The sequence below is a fragment of the Mustela nivalis genome, assembly GCF_964662115.1.
Source record: "Mustela nivalis genome assembly, chromosome: 7".
NCBI classification, from domain to species: domain Eukaryota; kingdom Metazoa; phylum Chordata; class Mammalia; order Carnivora; family Mustelidae; genus Mustela; species Mustela nivalis.
The window spans coordinates 16,250,335-16,269,426 of record NC_139026.1 but is presented as its reverse complement, the minus strand read 5'-3'; the positions used below and the strand labels follow the sequence as shown (position 1 = coordinate 16,269,426).

Below are 19,092 nucleotides of genomic sequence, written 5' to 3'. Positions count from 1 at the left end.
TCACTAGGCATTGCAATATGAATGTATATTTCTCCTGATTGCCAGCAATGGACTTTACCACTCTAATTTATTTTTGTTAGCTGAAACCTTGATTAATGGTGCCTAGAAGGTGGCTCAATTTATTTATTTTTTCTTTTTTAAAAGATTTTATTTAACTATTGGGATGTCATCAAGATCAAAAGCTTTCGCACAGCAAAGGAAACCGTCAACGAAACCAAAAGACAACTGACAGAATGGGAGAAGATATTTGCAAACGACATATCAGATAAAGGACTAGTGTCCAAAATCTATAAAGAACTTAGCAAACTCAACACCCAAAGAACAAATAATCCAATCAAGAAATGGGCAGAGGACATGAACAGGCATTTCTGCAAAGAAGACATCCAGATGGCCAACAGACACATGAAAAAGTGCTCCCCATTACTCAGCATCAGGGAAATACAAATCAAAGCACAATGAGATACCACCTCACACCAGTCAGAATGGCTAAAATTAACAAGTCAGGAAATGACAGATGTTGGGGAGGATGTGGAGAAGGGGGAACCCTCCTACACTGTTGGTGGGAATGCAAGCTGGTGTAGCCACTCTGGAAAACAGCATGGAGGTTCCTCAACAAGTTGAAAATAGAGCTACCCTATGACCCAGTAATTGCACTATTGGGTATTTACCTTAAAAATACAAATGTAGTGATCCGAAGGGGCACGTGCACCCGAATGTTTATAGCAGCAATGTCCACAATAGTCAAACTATGGAAAGAACCTAGATGTCCATCAGCAGACGAATGGATAAAGGTGTGGTATATATACACACAGTGGGATACTATGCAGCCATCAAAAAAACCACCAAAATCTTGCATTTGCAAAGACGTGGATGGAACTAGAGGGGATTACGCTAAGCTAAATAAGTCAGAGAAAGACAATTATCATATGATCTATATGATATGAGGAATTTGAAAGGCCAGGCGGGAGGCTAGTGGTAGGAAGGGAGGAACAAAATAAAACAAGATGGGTCTGGGTAGGGAGACAAACCATAAGAGATTCTTAATCTCATGAAACAAACAGGGTTGCTGGGGGGTGGGGGTAGGGATAGGGTGGTTGGATGATGGACACTGGGGGAGGGTATGTGCTATGGTGAGTGCTGTGAAATGTGTAAGCCTGATGATTCACAGGCCTGTACCTCTGGGGCATATAATACATTATATGTTAATTAAAAAAATTATTCGTTTATTTGAGAGGGGGGAGGGGCAGAGGGAGAAGCAGACTCCCCCCTGAGCGGGGAGGCTGGCCTGGCTGATCTGAGGATCCTGGGATCATGACCTGAGCTCAAGGCAGCAGCTGAACTGACTGAGCCACCCAGGCGCCCCTATTTTGTTTTCATACACTGCTAAGAAGATTGTGCATTTTCCCATCACACAATCCAATATCCGAATTTTCTCTTGTATACGCTATGTGTCCATCAGTCTTGATGATGCCTCAAGAGGAATTACGGTAGTTTTACCTGGTAGGACCTCATTACATCTTGTAGGAGAGCAGGCTGTTAGCAGCTGCATTTTTCACATAGCTTTGAGGTTATGCAGGACTTTCAGGTCCGTGTCTCTTTAAGTAGCAGATAATTACATTTTGCTCATGATTCTGTCAGTGGCTCTTTGCCCAGAGGATTTCATCTTTTCAACTTAAACATAAGTGATACATGTAGATTCTTTTCACCACTAGATTCTAAATGCATTTTTAATTGTTACAGTGACTTGCTTTCTCCTTTCACTTGCATGCCTGCTGCGGCAAATTGGATTTCTCTTCGTGCTGCTTTCAAGCTACAGGACTTTAAATGCCACAGTCTTGGGGCACCTGGATGGCTCAGTCGGTGAAGCATCTGCCTTCAGCTCAGGTCATGATCCTGGGATCGAGCCCTGCTTCAGGGTCCCTGCTCAGCGGGGAGCCTGCTTCCCCCTCTGCCCCCACCTCCGCCCCACCACCTGCTTGTACTCGCTCTCTTATGCTCACTCACTCTCTCTCTCAAATAAACAAAGTCTTAAAAAAAAAAAATTCCACGTGTCTTGTGTTCTTACCCCTATATTCCTAGTGTGGGCCACAGTGCCTGGCATGCTGATTTATTCGTTTAAAACCGAATGATTGGGCTCCTGGGTGGCTCAGTGGGTTAAAGCCTCTGCCTTCGGCTCAGGTCATGATCTCAGGGTCCTGGGATCGAGTCCCGCATCGGGTTCTCTGCTCAGCAGGGAGCCTGCTTCCTCCTCTCTCTCTCTGCCTGCCTCTCTGCCTACTTGTGATCTCTCTCTCTCTGTCAAATAAATAAATAAATATCTTTAAAAAAACAACAAAAAAAAAACCCCACGAATGATTGGGATCCTGCAATGAGTTCAGTGGAGATCAGGTGTGTGGATGAATCCAGAAATCTGAAACCTTTGTTAAGGGTCAAGTTTGTATCTTATGCTTCTCCTAGTTTTGTGGTCTGAGGGACAGACTTTGATGTTCTGTCACTAACCATGCCCTCGGGGAAGGTCCAAGGCAACTAACTGCTCTTTCAGAAAAACCCTCAGGTAATGCAGATCAGTAGTGCTCCCAGGAGGGCCCTCACAGTTGTGGGATTTGGGGTTGACAGAGCATTTCCATACCTCTCACAAACCCCTGTTGGGTTTCTAATAGAAAGGTCAGTGTGGTCTATGTTAAAGGTCAGGTGAAAGGTCAGCCGACCTTGAAAGTTCAAGCTGTCCAGCCTGCAGGAACACGGACACCCCCCTCGCTCCTAGCTTCCTGCAAGTTTCCTCCAAAGCCTTCCTTTGCCGCTGTACATAAAAGGATAAATTCCAGATTTGTAATTCTTCCATCCCTCAATGTTTTTGTTCTTCTTAAATCCTTGGAAAAGCTGGTCTTGAATTCTGATGTTTAAAATCTTCGCCCATTAGCTCTCTTGGAGCACCGTTCCTATGTGGATTTCTAGATCATTCCTTCACAATGACCTGGGATGGCCATTCATTCAGGTCACTATATTGATCTTTAATGATTTCTGATTGCCCTGGCCTTTCCTCTGGAGCTCTAGACACTGCTGGGATCGACTTGTCCTACATACTTTATCAAGCACCTGCCAGGACTCCCAAGATCTCAGTCTTGCTCGCCTTCATGGTTCAGGCTCACCTTCTGCTCTCCAGAGTTCTTTGTGCTGATGCAATCACCCTCGTTTAAACTTTACAGAACTGCCAAAACCTGGGTCCAAATAGAATCCCATGCTGAAGTCTGGTCTACAAAAGAGACACCCCTAGGGATGCCTGGGTGGCTCAGGTCATGATCCCAGGGTCCTGCGACGCAGCCTGCATGAGGCTGTCTGCTGAGAGGGGAGCCTCTGCCTGCTTTCTCCCTGCTTGTGCTCTGTTAAATAAATAAGTAAAATATTTTAAAAAGAGAGAGTGAGGGGTGCCCCAGTGGCTCAGTGGGTTAAAGCCTCTGCCTTGGGCTCAGGTCATGATCCTAACGTCCTGGGATGGAGCCCTGTATTGGGCTCTCTGCTCAGCAGGGAGCCTGCTTCCCCCCCACCCCACCATGCCTGCCTCTCTGCCTACTTGTGATCTCTGTCAAATAAATAAATAAAATATTTTTAAAAAGAGAGGGAGAGAGAGCAAGAGCGTGATAGCCCAGAGCCTCTTTGGTCTTTGGTGGTGGTGGTGGATGGGGACTGAGGATGTCCGGAGCCTTCCCAACCTCTGCGCCCCCTAGGAGATCTCTGACAATCCAAGGGCTCCATGGAGGGTTTTCATCAAGCTACTCTTTTTTTTTTTAATTTTTTATTTTTTATAAACATATATTTTTATCCCCAGGGGTACAGGTCTGTGAATTGCCAGGTTTACACACTTCACAGCACTCATCATAGCACATACCCTCCACAATGTCCATAACCCCACCTCCTTCTCCCAACCCTCCTCCCCCTAGCTAACCTCAGTTTGTTTTGTGAGACTAAGAGTCACTTATGGTTTGTCTCCCTCCCAATCCCATCTTGTTTCATTTATTCTTCTCCTACCCACTTAAGCCCCCATGTTGCATCACCACTTCTTCATATCAGGGAGATCATATGATAATTGTCTTTCTCTGCTTGACTTATTTTGCTAAGCATGATACGCTCTAGTTCCATCCATGTTGTCGCAAATGGCAAGATTTCATTTCTTTTGATGGCTGCATAGTATTCCATTGTGTATATATACCACATCTTCTTGATCCATTCATCTGTTGATGGACATCTAGGTTCTTTCCATAGTTTGGCTATTGTGGACATTGCTGCTATAAACATTCGGGTGCACGTGCCCCTTTGGATCACTACGTTTGTATCTTTAGGGTAAATACCCTAAAATGCAATTGCTGGGTCATAGGGCAGTTCTATTTTCAACATTTTGAGGAACCTCCATGCTGTTTTCCAGAGTGGTTGCACCAGCTTGCATTCCCACCAACAGTGTAGGAGGGTTCCCCTTTCTCCGCATCCTTGCCAGCATCTGTCATTTCCTGACTTGTTAATTTTAGCCATTCTGACTGGTGTGAGGTGATATCTCATTGTGGTTTTGATTTGTATTTCCCTGATGCCGAGTGATATGGAGCACTTTTTCATGTGTCTGTTGGCCATCTGGATGTCTTCTTTGCAGAAATGTCTGTTCATGTCCTCTGCCCATTTCTTGATTGGATTATTTGTTCTTTGGGTGTTGAGTTTGCTAAGTTCTTTATAGATTTTGGACACTAGTCCTTTATCTGATATGTCGAATGTGTGAAAGGAATCCATCAAAATCCTTGAGGAGAACACAGGCAGCAACCTCTTCGACCTCAGCCGCAGCAACATCTTCCTAGGAACATCGCCAAAGGCAAGGGAAGCAAGGGCAAAAATGAACTATTGGGATTTCATCAAGATCAAAAGCTTTTGCACAGCAAAGGAAACAGTTAACAAAATAATCAAGCTACTCTTGTGTCAAACCTGCCTCCCCACGGACTAGCTCCCCAGACAGACACGTTCCCGAGCCTTAGCTCGGGGTCTCATGCTTTGCTTCCTTTTCCTTTTTAACAACCACCATCTCTAACGTAATCCTTCACATCAACTCATATCTTCTTCTTCATGCTTCCTTGAAGGTCTGCAGAAATCTGGGCAGATTTGGTTAATTAAAAAAAAAAAAAAGCTATTTATACTTCGGGATTGTGAAGAAGCCAGGAGAGAAGTGTTTGGGATTTTTAAAATACACATATGGGCTTCTTTTTATTTATTAACAGCTTTTATACATTTTCAATATTATTCCTTAAAGCAGCTGTTTCTTTGAGTTCTCTTTCACACCTGCCTGTCACTTCGGATTTCCATTTGTTAATTTACAAATCTGGAGTGGAAGTGATAAAAGCAAAGCGCAAGGTAATTTTCCTGATTTTAAACTTTACTTCCATGTTTGAGAGTCATTGGTGGATACCCAGCTGGGGTCACAGAGAAACCATGTGTTTATTCTCTGTCCTCGAAATACTGTTTCTGAGCTCTTAATAATAATATAACGTGGGGCACCTGGGTGGCTCAGTGGGTTAAAGCCTCTGCCTTCGGCTCAGGTCATGATCCCAGAGTCCTGGGATCGAGCCCCGCAGGGAGCCTGCTTCCCCCCTCCCACACCTGCCTCTCTGCCTACTTGCGATCTCTGTCAAATGAATAAGTAAAATCTTTAAAAAATAATAATAATATAACGTTTGCCAAACTTCGTTATGTTTATGTGTGTTTCTTCCAGGAGATTGTGAAACTCTGAAAGGAATGTTTTCTCTTCATCCGTCATCGGATTTAGTGTGAGGCAAGTAACATGTGCTCAAACAGGAAGGCTTCATCCCTTTGTCTTTTAAAATTTCTTAAGAAAGTCTATTTAAATATTAATGATCGTGGCATGGGGACAAATCTGACACAAAGTAACTTAAAGAGGGAAACGAGAACAGGGATCATGCTCCTTTTTCTAGAGGGAAAAAGAACATGGTGTTCTCCACTGGCCTCAAAGAGGGCACATTTTCAGACGACAAGTGGCTCTCCAAGTTAGTGAAACAGCAAAATGACAGGGCAGATAGGACACTGATCGCTCTTAAATGTGGAAAACATGAAAGGGAAAAATATCCGGACCGAAAAGATGAGAGGGTAGCTTGAGAGATCATTATATCGCTGGAAGTCACTAGCTCCAGGCTCAGTTTTGGCAAAAAGATGCAACCGTAAGCTCAGCCTCGCTGTTAAGAACTGCAGGGACGGGGGCGCCTGGGTGGCTCAGTGGTTCGGGCTGCTGCCTTCGGCTGGGATCATGATCTCAGGGTCCTGGGATCGAGCCCCGCATCGGGCTCTCTGCTCAGCAGGGAGCCTGCTTCCTCCTCTCTCTCTCCCTCTCTCTCTCTCTCTCTCTCTGCTTGCCTCTCTGCCTACTTGTGATCTCTGTCTGTCAAATAAATAAATAAAATCTTAAAAAAAAAAAAAAAAGAACTGCAGGGACAGGACAAGGAGAGGCGAGGCTCCCCCTTCTGGGCCCCAAGCGCATGCGTACTCTCCTTGTGGTCTCAGGAGGACTGAGCGCCCTCCCCCCAAACCCCCACCACTGGATCGCTCAGGGCCCTGGGCAGGGACCTGTGACAGTCACTCAGTTGGCCCCAGCAACTGTTATTCGAGGTGCGGAGCAAGGCCAGGAGCAAATCCCCGCCATTCATTCATTCCACATGCTTTATTGAGACATCAAGGAGCATCAAAATAAGTAAATACCAGTACTCGTCCTCACCTTGGTCACAGATTATAGGATAATAAAGTATGGTATTGGCATAGTATCTTGGCGGGGGGTAGGGGGCATCCTGTTTAGACAATGACACTTTGTTGCTGATGTCTGCCATTCTGTGACTGTTATTCCTGCCACCCGGTGCGGGAACGAGCACCCTGCGGTCTACCCACCACTCCGGATCCCAGAGAAATGACCTCCACGCAAATGCCCAATGGCCCAAGTTATTCCACAGTGAAATCCACCAGTCAACAAATGAAACTCATGCCTGGTCTGACTCTTGAATGTAGCTGTTCAGTTAATTACACAAGGAGGCCATTGGACTGAAGTGTCTCTAGGGCCATGGGGGGGGCCTACATAAGCAAACCAAAATCTAAGCCTATCAATTCCTCCGGTTCTGAAATCAAAATGCTAAGCACAACCAGTCGTAAACAGCCAACCAAGCCACAGCCAATCAGATCATTTCCCTTCTTCGCTTCCACACTTGCTCTCTGTAAGCCTTTCCAGGTCTCCTGCCCAGGAAGCTTAACCTTAGGAATGCTCACTGGCCCTACCCAATTCACATCCATTGTTTCTCAAGCTCTTAAAATTCTTTATATGCCTCCACTTAGCTTTGTAACAAAGCATACAGTTAGGAATCTCCAAATATTTGGGAAAGCCATCCAAAGCAAAGAGAAAAAATAAATCCAGAGGAAATAGATTAAAACAAACCAAACACCAAATAGGGCTATTATCTTGCAGGAGGTAAGACAGACTACTGTATTCATAAAATGAAAAAGGCCCAAAACAAGGAACAAATAGAGATTGGAAATTAAAAGTAGGAGAGCCAAAATAAATTCAGTTGAAGGAGAAGGAGATGAGGAAAACTCACAGGAAGAAGATAACAAGAAAGATGAGAGGGCTGGTTAATCTAGACAGGAGGTAAAATTTCTAATGAATAGGAATTCCAGGAAGATAAAACAGTGAGTAGAAAACTATCAAAAATAGTGGAAATTTTTCGAGAAGTAAGGGAGGGACTCAGTTCAGTACAGTGAATAAAAAAACGCCTCCACCAAGAGACTTGTCATTGTAAAATTTCATAACACCAGGAACGAAAGCTTCTGGCGAAAGAAAATGAAGGCGAGTGGAAAAATCAAACCAGCATCTAATGAGGGTGGCAAGAAGCGAAAATTACAATATCATGCATGTCTGCTGTTTGAAGATGACATAGCGCGCATTTGAGTTTACCACCTCGTCTTCCTGGAAACACACTGACATGAGAGGAGCAAAAAAAGAAATAAATAGAGTAAAGTCAGAAAATTGCTGAAAATTGAAAAGGGAGCTGGGGAATCTGCAGTCTTAAATGGTGAATACGGGAATATGGGAGGTAGATGGTGGGGTAGATGGGGGAACACACAATCAGGGAAGGAGACCGCCCCCCCACCCCCTCGCCACAAGACACACAGCAGCGTTCTTGCCTCTGGGGGGTCTCTGGGGACAAACATGGGCTGAAGAGCAGACACTGATGGAAATGATCAAAAAACGTCAAGTAGCAGCTTCCCTCACCCCTACCAGCGATGGTGCTCTTGGACTTAAACCAGAAGAAAATGCTCCAAAAATCAGAGCAGGGCAATATAATGCTCCTCTAGGGGTGGTCAAGTCCTCAAAGTAGAGAAAGCCATTCTCATTTGGACATTTTGGGGAAGAAACCCAATGCATGCGCCTATTCCTTAACACGAATATGCTCTAGTGAAAGATTTTCGTGAAGTTTGCCACTGGATATATCCAGGAACCCCCCTACCCCAGACACGCATACGTGCGCGCGCACACACACCCCTCCACGGTATAGTCAGCCCTCTCATGCAGGAAAGAGACCACTAGAGACAGAAAATCACACCAACTACCTACATGAATGAACCAGTGTCTCACTATTAAATATACACAGGTCACTAACAGTCCTAGGTGTGCAGAGAAAAGCCCCACACAAAGGACAAGCAGACCAAACCATGGATGCTGTGTGTTGCTCAGGGCTTTTAGCTACAGAGTACTGCATCCGTTCTACCCGAGTTATACATGTGCACAACGAATATTTAAAGACTTAGTGTGAACTGAGCAGAGCTCTAGGTATGGGGAGGAATAGCAATGGACAAAGGAGACAATCCCTTCCCTACCATCAGGTGTGCCCAGAGATGCTGGCTGAAGAACAGAAAATGCAAAGGCCCTGAGGTAGGCTCCAACTTTGGCCAGGATGGCTTGGGAAGAGAACACATGGAAGAGAGCCTGGAAAGAAGGTCAGACCACACAGGCCTTTCAAGTCATTCTAAAGACCGTCTTCACTAGAGAGATGTGGAACCATTAGAGAGCTTTGAGCCAAGGAGAAAAAAATGACTTTACCTTTAAATGAGTCACTCTGGTTTTGTGTTGGAAGGAAACTGTAGAAGGATAGCGACTCATGGAGAAGTTACTGCAATTGTCCATATCAGAGAGGACAACAGCTTCATCAGAGGACAACGGTTTCCTCATCTCAGAGAGGACTACAGTAGCAAAGCTGAGGTGAAATGGGCAGATTTTAGAAACATTGGGAAGGTAGAGCTGACAAGGACTGCTGATGGCTTGGTCCTTCGTCATGAGAAAGAGGATGATCCAAGGATCATCATTTGGAATCAAGGATGATTCCAAACTTTTGGTCTCCGCCACTGGAAGGGTAGGGTAGTCATTCATGGAGATGAGCGTCTCTGAGAGGAGGAGCCCATTGAGGGCATGAGTCAAGTTCAGGAGTCTGGTTTTAGACAAGTTAAATTTGCGATGCCTGTACTATTTAGCTATTGCTACCTAACAAATTACCCCCTAACATAGTGGCTGGAAACACAAAACACTTTGTTAATTCAGGAAATAATTTTAAAAAATTAACAGCATTGTTTCAGGTGTTGTAATCGAGTGATCCACAATTCTGTACATTACTCAGCTCGTCGCAAGTATACTCTTCATCCCCTTCCTCCATTTCCCCCATCACCCCCCCACCGCCCACCCTTCAGTAGCGACCAGTTTGTTCTCTGCAGTGAAGAGTCTGTTTCTTGGTTTGTCTCCTTTTTCTATTTGTGTTCATGTGTTTCTTAAATTCCACACGGGTGAATATCATATGGTATTTGTCCTTCTCTGACGGACTTATTTCACTTAGCATTCTACCTACTAGATCCAACCATGTTGTTGCAAACGGCAAGATTTCATCCTTGAAATATTTAATTCTGTGGAATACACACACACACACACACACTTTTTTTTTTTTTATCTACTCCCCTATTGATGAACACTTAGGCTGCTTCCATATCTTGGCTATTGTACACAATCCTGCAATAAACACAAAGGTGCACATATCTTTTTAAATTAGTGTTTTCGTGTTCTTTGGGTAAATGCCCAATAGAGAAATCACTGGATCATATTGTAATTCTTTTTTTTTTAAAAGACTTTATTTATTTGACAGCAATCACAAGTAGGCAGAGAGGCGGGCACAGAGTGGGTGGGGGGGAGAAGGCTCCCCACTGAGCAGAGATACCGATGCGGGGCTCGATCCCAGGACCCTGGGATCATGACCTGAGCTGAAGGCAGAGGCTTTAACCCACTGAGCCACCCAGGTGCCCCTCATATCATAATTCTGTTAATTTTTTTTAATAATCTCCATGCTGTTTCCCACAGTGTCTGCACCAGTCTGCATTCCCAACAGGTCTTGAGGACTTCCTTTTGTCTGCATCCCTACCAACACCTGTTGTTCTTATGTTATTGGTTTTAGCCATTGACAGGTATGAAGTGATATGTCACTGTGGTTTGATTTGCAATTCCCTGATGATGATGAGTGATGTTGATCATCTTTTCACATGTCTTCTTTGTGGAAATGTCTGGTTATGTCTTCTGCCCATTTTTTAATTGGATGGTTTGTGGGTTCTTTGGTGTTGCATTATGTAAGTTCTTCATATATTTTGGATATTAACCCCCTATCGGATATATCATTTACAAATATCCTCTCCCATTCAGTAGGTTATCTTTTTGCTTTGTTGACTGTTTCCTTTGCTGGGCAGAGCTTTTTATTTTGATATAGTCCCAGGAGTTTTTATTTTCCTTGCATGAGGAAACATATCTGGAAAAAAGTTGCTATGGCTGATGTCTGAGAAATTACTGCCTGTTCTAGGATTTTTAGGATTTCTTTAATCCACTTTGAGTTTATTTTTGTGTGTGGTGGGAGAAAGTGGTCCAGTTCATTCTTCTGCATGTAGCTGTCCAGTTTGGCCAGCACCATTTGTTGAAGGGACTGTCTTTTTCCTATTGCATATTCTTGCCTTTGTCATAAATTAAACATATAATTGTGGGTTTGTTCCTGGGCTCCCTATTCTGTTCTGTTGATCTCTGTGTCTGTTTGTGTACTGTTTTGATTACTATAGCTATGTAGTATATTTTTAAACAGATTGTGATGCCTCCAGTTTTGTTCTTTTTCAAGATTGCCTTGACTACTCAGGGTCTTTTGTGGTTCCATACAGATTTTAGGATTATTTGTTCTAGTTCAGTGCAAAATGCTGTCAAACACCAAACATTTATTCTCACGGTTTCTGTGAGTCAGCTATCAGGAGCTGTTTAGCTGGGTGCCTGTCGCTGAGATTTCCCATGACACTGCTGTCAAGCTACTGGCTGGGCTGTGGTCTCACTCAGAAGCTCAAATGAGTGTGAGCAGACCTAGTTCCCTAGCTCACTCACATGGATTTTGGTAGGCCTTGGCATCTTGCCACATAGGCCTCTCCACAGGGATGTTTTAGGACATGGCAGTTTATTTTTCCCATGCTGAATGATCCACCAATGAGCCAGAGAGAGTGAGGACCCAAAATAGAAGCTATGCTCTGTTTGTTATGTGATCTGAGAGAGGACATCCCATTACGCCTGCCATATTGTAATGACTAGAAGTGAGCCCATATTCCCCACCTGCCTGCACTCAGTGAAAGAGGAGAACACAAGGACATGAAAACCAAGAGGAAGATACATTGAATATCCATGTGGCAAAGCCATATGAGTAGTTTGGGGGGAAAAATCTGGAATACAGGGGGTAAATCCAGCTAGAAAGTTATTATCAGGAAAGTACTTATTTTGGGTGTTAGGCATCTTACACAAACTTTGAAAGGACTGGAGGACCCAACTCTGGGCTTAGTCTCTAGGAACATCTCCCAGAACCATACTGCTACAGACTCCAGAGAAATGTTGCCTCTGTTTCCCCACAGTGCAAAATAGATACAAGGTGCGCAGCAACATCTTCTTAGGAACATCACCAAAGGCAAGGGAAGCAAGGACAAAAATGAACTATTGGGATTTCATCAAGATCAAAAGCTTTTGCACAGCAAAGGAAACAGTTAACAAAACCAAAAGACAACTGGCAGAATGGGAGAAGATATTTGCAAACAACATATCAGATAAAGGGCTAGTGTCCAAAATCTATAAAGAATTTAGCAAACTCAACACCCAAAGAACAAATAATCCAGTGAAGAAATGGGCAGAAGACATGAACAGACATTTCTGCAAAGAAGACATCCAGATGGCCAACAGACTCATGAGAAAGTGCTCCATATCACTCAGCATCAGGGAAATACAAATCAAAACCACAATGAGATACCACCTCACACCAGTCAGAATGGCTAAAATTAACAAGTCAGGAAATGGCAGATGCTGGTGAGGATGCGGAGAAAGGGGAACCCTCCTACACTGTTGGTGGGAATGCAAGCTGGAATGCAAGCAGCCACTCTGGAAAACAGCTTGGAGGTTCCTCAAAATGTTGAAAATAGAACTACCCTATGACCCAGCAATTGCACTACCGGGTATTTACCCTAAAGATACAAATGCAGTGATCTGAAGGGGCAGGTGCACCTGAATGTTTATAGCAACAATGTCTACAATAGCCAAACTATGGAAGGAACCTAGACGTCCATCAACAGATGAATCGATAAAGAAGATGTGGTATATATACACAATGGAATACTATGCAGCCATCAAAAGAAATGAAATCTTGCCATTTGCGATGATGTGGATGGAACAAGAGGGTATCATGCTTAGCAAAATAAGTCAAGCGGAGAAAGACAACTATCATATGATCTCCCTGATATGAGGAAGTAGAGATGCAACATGGGGGGTTAAGTGGGTAGGAGAAGAATAAATGAAACAAGATGGGATTGGGAGGGAGACAAACCATAAGTGACTCTTAATCTCACAAAACAAACTAAGGGTTGCTGGGGGGAGGGGATTTGGGAGAAGGGGGGTGGGGTTATGGACATTGGGGAGGGTATGTGCTTTGGTGAGTACTGTGAAGTGTGTAAACCTGGTGATTCACAGACCTGTACCCCTGGGGATAAAAATACATTATATGTTTATAAAAAATTAAAAAAAAATGTTTACAGTAAAAAGTAAAAAAAAAAAAAAGAAAAAATAGATACAAGGTGTCCTGGCCATTCCCTCCTGTAACTCACTTTAGAATCGAATTTCTCAAAGGATCATATTCTGATTGGCGGAAGTAAAGTCTATGTCCTAATTACAGGGAGCAGCAAAATGTGATTTTTTAAAAATGTCAATTATGGGGGGCACCTGGGTGGCTCAGTGGGTTAAAGCCTCTGTCTTCCGCTCAGGTCATGATCCCAGGGTCCTGGGATTGAGCCCCACGTCTGGCTCTCTGCTCAGCGGGGAGCCTGCTTCCTCCTCTCTCTGCCTGCCTCTCCGCCTACTTGTAATCTCTGTCTATCAAATAAATAAAATCTTTAAAATAAATAAATAAATAGAATGTCAATTATGGAAGGGTAAAATTAATATCATGGGAAAGGATTAAAACATAAAATTATTCAAAAGAAGTGATGCATCTATGAAGGACTACGGTCCATTGCATTCTGAAAGGAATGGAAATTTTAGATCGTAAAACAAATCTAACTAAAGTGCCACAAAGAGATATGGATGGTTATTACATCCACTAAAAACTCCAAAGTGAACCAAAAGAAGCACAGAACAAGAAACCATTTGTGATAATTAAAGACACGAATGCAGAAATTTAGAACGTAATAAATCAGGTGGAAGAAATAGTTGAGATGATCTCCCTGAATATAGAAAAGACAGAAAAATGGAAAATCTGAGAAAAAAAAAAAAAAAAGGAACACATCATCTTAATCTAAAAGGGTCTACATTTAACCAAGGCATCTGAGAAAGAGAGAAGAGAGAAAGTGGAAGGCATAAAATTATTTCTTAAAAGTTTTTCTAATCTCCAGAACTAAAGGAAGATACTTCAAAGGGTCTTCTAACTACCAAATTCATGGAGCACAGAAAGACTCACACAGCTGTGGTATCATGATATTTCAGAATACCCAGGATACATGCCAGACAAGAACGATGATAAAATTGAATTTTTTTTAAAGGAGCTAACACTACCATAGGGCTCACTATGTGAGAGCAGCTGCCTCACTTTATATATAATAGCGAACTTCTATATCATCATCATATTTTGGATGAAAATACTGAGAAACTTACCCCCATGGCCGCACAGCGAGCAGGTGGCCCACCAGGACTTCAAGCCAGCAGTCTGGCTCAGTACGGTGAACCGCTGCTTTCTTTTCAGTGGTGCTTAAATTCTAGATGGCAGTAGAGAAAGGTCTTCAAAGTTCTGGAGGAAAAGGATTTTCAATGTAGAATTAATCAAACATTAATCAGATATTAGGGGAACAAAATACATTTTCAGACCTGCCAAAACCCATTTTCAGACATGCAAACACCTCCAGACATTTCTTTGAAAAAGTAATTTAGGGATCCGCGGCAGCAAAAGGAAAAATGAATTGAAGACAACGCATAAGCCCCCGAACACGGGGAAACTAACTAAAGAAGGTAAGGAAAAGTTCATCCCAGGATGAGTTCTATGCAAATTGTCCTAGAAAGAAATCAATGTATATGCACGTGCTCATAATGCAATAAATGGGTGGAAGAGATGAATAATAGGGTTATTTTTCCCCCTGTATCATCAAGGAAGAAGATAATTTTGCAACACCAGAGAGGGAAAACTGCACGAGAGTATTCATTCCCAAAGTAAAACAAACCACACATATCCAGGGTTCCTTTTCAGTGACACGCAACGTTTCAGTGACATAAACGGTTCAGTATCTGATGGCATTTAAGGGAAGAGAATCAATTTGCCTTTGACTCTTGGCAGAGGACAGGTTTCCTATTCTGTGCATCCAGTCAGCCTGCCCTGGTCCTTTGCTAAATTCTGTTTATTTAAGCATAACTTTCTAAACTTTGTTTTCCCTTGTTAAAATCAAAAACAAACAGAGACCAGCCTTGAAAATTCCCCGAGCAGACAAAACCGGTTTAGTTATACAAGCAAAGCTTAATTCGGCTTATTTTGCAAGGCTAACTTGACCTGGGTTATTTTCTTGCTTACGCCTCTGGAAATCATAAACGAAAGTTAAACTGTTCTAGGTTGATATGAGCCAACCCACCGGCCAATTCCCCCATCATTTTGGGAGAATTCTAATATTGCAAACAACCACTGTGAAGAATGAACAGTTACCGCTTCCTTATTAGATAAGCTGCTTTATAACCATATTACCCCTGAGTCTCATTCTGCGTTCTGGTGTGCGGGCTCCCGGTTTGCAAACTGGCTTTTTCGCTGTGTGCCCAATACATTTTCACTAATTACTACATCAGTGAATCGCCGGTTTTACTTTGGCTATTTCTGAACCTTTGATGCTGTTTCGAAAATCTTGATGAAATAACCCAGGGATGCAGACACATCGGTAAGTGAAAAACCGGTCTTTAAAGAGTTATGGATCAAGAAACAACAGTTTAAGCATAGCAAATAGTTTAACCAAAATAAGAACCAGTCCACAAAAAACACCACCAGCAAAATCAGGAGGGGGTCGGAGAAGGAGGCGGAAGTGAATCAAGCTGTACATCTTTCACATTGGTTATTAGTAAATAATTGCTTAAAACCAAGAAATCGTGAAGCTGAGGTAGAGCATGGTTTAGAGCCGCAAGACAGCAGGTAAGGCTGACACAGGGAGTCCCAGTGGCTTAACCTAGGAGCAGGGGCACTGGGGATGGGCAGCCAGACAGGATCTCCATGTAGTTTGCATTTTAATGGTTTCATTCAACGTTGTCTAAATGTCTCACTGCTTAATTGTCTGACTTGCCACATGCATCCTGAAGCAATCCAAACGGGGTGATGCTTCCACTCAAGAAACTGGGGCCGTTCAACACCCCCAGCACCCCCCTCCCTCCACTTCAGCAGCACGGGCCATCTTGCTCCCACTTCCACATTTCTTCTTGTGGCAAGGAGCTCCGTTCCCGGAGGCAGAGTTTTTCCCGCCTGGAGCCAATTTACATTCTTCCTCTTTGCCAAGCCAGAGATGATGTCTGTGTCTTTGCCAGCCCATGGACTTGGCCTGGAGAGGAGCTGCAGGGAGACTCTGATGCCATTTCAGAAGAGACGCGGGCTGGTGCGGCAGGAAGCGAGCTTGGTGTTTGGCACCTGTGCCTCATTCTCCCGCTGCTGCATAGAAGCTACCAGAAGCTGGCGTTGACCTGGACAGAGGTTCTGCCGTGTTTTCTGAGGGGCCCCGGGGCGGCAGGGGCAGGGCCTGGCACCAGCAGCAGTAACAGCCCTCCCCGAGAGGTGACCTGAACTTGGAGCATGAACCAGGCGATCCAGACAAGCTGTGGCTGAAGGGGAGTGAGGGACCCCCACCCCCACCAGGGACACGTCGAAATCTCTGGGTGAGACTTAGGGAGAGAGCTTGTTTAAGCAGGTGCCATAAACATATTGTCAGCCTGAGCCCTTAATTGAACTCAGCGGCTGGTGAGGTCTGGGGAAACCGTAATTGCCTTTACCCTGCATCCAAACGATCATTATCATCGTCATCCTCCTCCTCCTCTCCTGCGCAGACTCAAGTCTAGTAGCACCTGGGCTTTATCTCAGTTTCTTTAGAGGTGCAAACTGTTTTCCCACGGTGTCATCCGGAAAACAGCAGCATCAGCAGCCCCTAGGAACTTTTTAGGAATGCAAGATGTCAGGCCTCACCCCAAACCTACTGAACCAGAATCCTCACTGCAACAAAATCCCCCTGCCACCCACCGCGGTGACTGACTGACACAGGAACGCACGAGAAGCTCTGATCTTGAAGCATTCTTACTCTGGCTGGCCTTCTAGAATCCCCTGGACGCTGTGAGAATGTTCGGATCCCCACCCTGCCCTGCCCCCTGTGCAATTCAACCAGAATCTCTGGGTGTGGGACCAGGTGGCCGCGGTTTATAAGAGCTTCCCAGGTGATGCAGGGGCAGCCACAGGCGGAGGGAGAAGCAGGCTTCCCGCTGAGCAGGGAGTCTGGGGCAGGATTGGATCCCAGGACTCTGAGATCATGACCTGAGTGGAAGGTGGACACTTAACCGACTGAGCCACCCAGGCGTCCCACATCAGAAACCTTTGCTCAAAGGTTCAGTCTGATTTGATTTCAGGAAAGCTTTTTTTTTTTTTTTTTAAACATTTTATTTATTTATTTGACAGACAGAGATCACAAGCAGGCAGAGAGGCAGGCAGAGAGAGAGGAGGAAGCAGGCTCCCTGCTGAGCAGAGAGCCCGATGTGGGGCTCGATCCCAGAACCCTGGGATCATGACCTGAGCCGAAGGCAGAGGCTTTAACCCACTGAGCCACCCAGGCGCCCCTCAGGAAAGCTTTTTACCGTGACTTTCCTCTTCCCAGAGTCAAACATTCATCCCCTTTCCTTCCACCATGGACTTACTTCCTTCTGCCTCCCTTTATCTCAATAAATGATATTTTTTTATCCATGGGTAGATGGGAGTCTGCCATGGAAGGTCGGAAGTGAGCTCAGCTGGTAAAATGGGGAAGGAAGAGGCCCCCCCTGACATCGACCAACACTCGTGCCGAAGTGACTCGAGTGACAGGAAGAATGAGGAAGGAGCTTGATGGTTGGGCAGAAAAGTTCATTTGCGGGTAGGGGAAAGACGGGAGAGAGGCAGAGGGGTTGGAGAGAGGGAGGATACGATGAGATTAAGTTTAGTTGGATGATCCGAATCTGCATCTGGAAATACAGCTTTACCCAAACGTGGAAAAGATGGCCACTCGGGCTTCCTCCAGCAACTACCTCCTGAGCGGTTTCCCGGACAAACCCGCTCGGGAGCCAATAAGGAAATCCAATAAAGTCTTGCTAATTACACTCTCTAATGAATTCCAAGTCTACCTGCTCCACAGTCCAGAGATGTATATAGTCAATAGCTGTGTTAAATAACCTCTATTACCTACATATGGTATCTAATTTTGGTGTTAATTGTACCCATTAACCCACACAGAAGAGTTTTACATTTCGGCAGGATGGTTAATGCGCTGATTCCTCTGAGGCCACTGACCACATTTTCCTCCACCCTGAAATTATTCAGCCTTCTGGATAAATGACCAAGAAGCCTAAATTTCTTCCTCGTGGGAAATGCTTCATCGTATCTTCGAATTAAAACTCAAAATCAACTCTACCCGAGTTTCTCCCATCTCAAACGTGACCAAAGGAGGACATTTGTTATTTGAGCTAGTAGCTTCAGAAGCCAAGACCTCCTCCAGCTAATCAAGTCATCTCCGTTCACCAGACTACATGGGCCCCAAATGTCCACTTTTGTGGGCTCCTATTGTTAATAGACTTAAGGCAGCATGTTACCTCGGCTGGTGCATTCCAATGGAGGTGATAGGTAGGGTTGGATCAAAGACAGCGTACTCCAATGATCCAATCAGGAGAGTGGGATGCAACAGAGCAACTGAAGTTGTATTTAATGTATTTTGTTGCCTACCCAGGCTTAAGGAGCTACCACAGTATGTAACATTCATAAGACATGTTAGAATAGATTTTGCCCAATATACGTCTGATAGAGGTTTTGGAAGTTTAGAAAGCGAAGAGCTCTTGTCCTGTGTGTTCCTGGCCATATCACTTGCTCATCTTAAAAGGATGCAGAAAATCCTTAAGTCACTATCCGGTGATGATGACAAGTCAATGATGATGACAGACGTTAGCACTAATGACAGTGACAGGTGGTGGCCTGGGTGGCGGTATTCTCAATATAAAGGTACCCTCTGTCATAACACTAGAGCCAAGTGAATACCGCACGAGCAAATTTCACTTGAAAACTCCATTTGCAGGTGCCGGGTGGCTCAGTGGGTAAAGCCTCTGCCTTTGGCTCAGGTCATGATCTCAGGGTCCTGGGATCGAGCCCCACGTCTGGCTCTCTGTTCAGCGGGGAGCCTGCTTCTTCCTCTCTCTCTGCCTCCCTCTCTGCCTACTTGTGATCTCTCTCTCTGTCAAAT

General features: G+C 44.4%; 1 protein-coding gene across 1 annotated transcript in view; it reads right to left on the bottom strand.

Annotated features, from left to right (window-relative positions):
* The window catches only part of SLC41A2 (solute carrier family 41 member 2), a 178,814-nt gene that overhangs the window by 34,143 nt on the left and 125,579 nt on the right, over positions 1 to 19,092 (bottom strand). The window contains exon 11 of the transcript XR_014313864.1: positions 14,267 to 14,399. The gene's annotated coding sequence lies outside the window, so the exon portion shown is untranslated. The remainder of the gene's footprint in view (positions 1 to 14,266; positions 14,400 to 19,092) is intronic.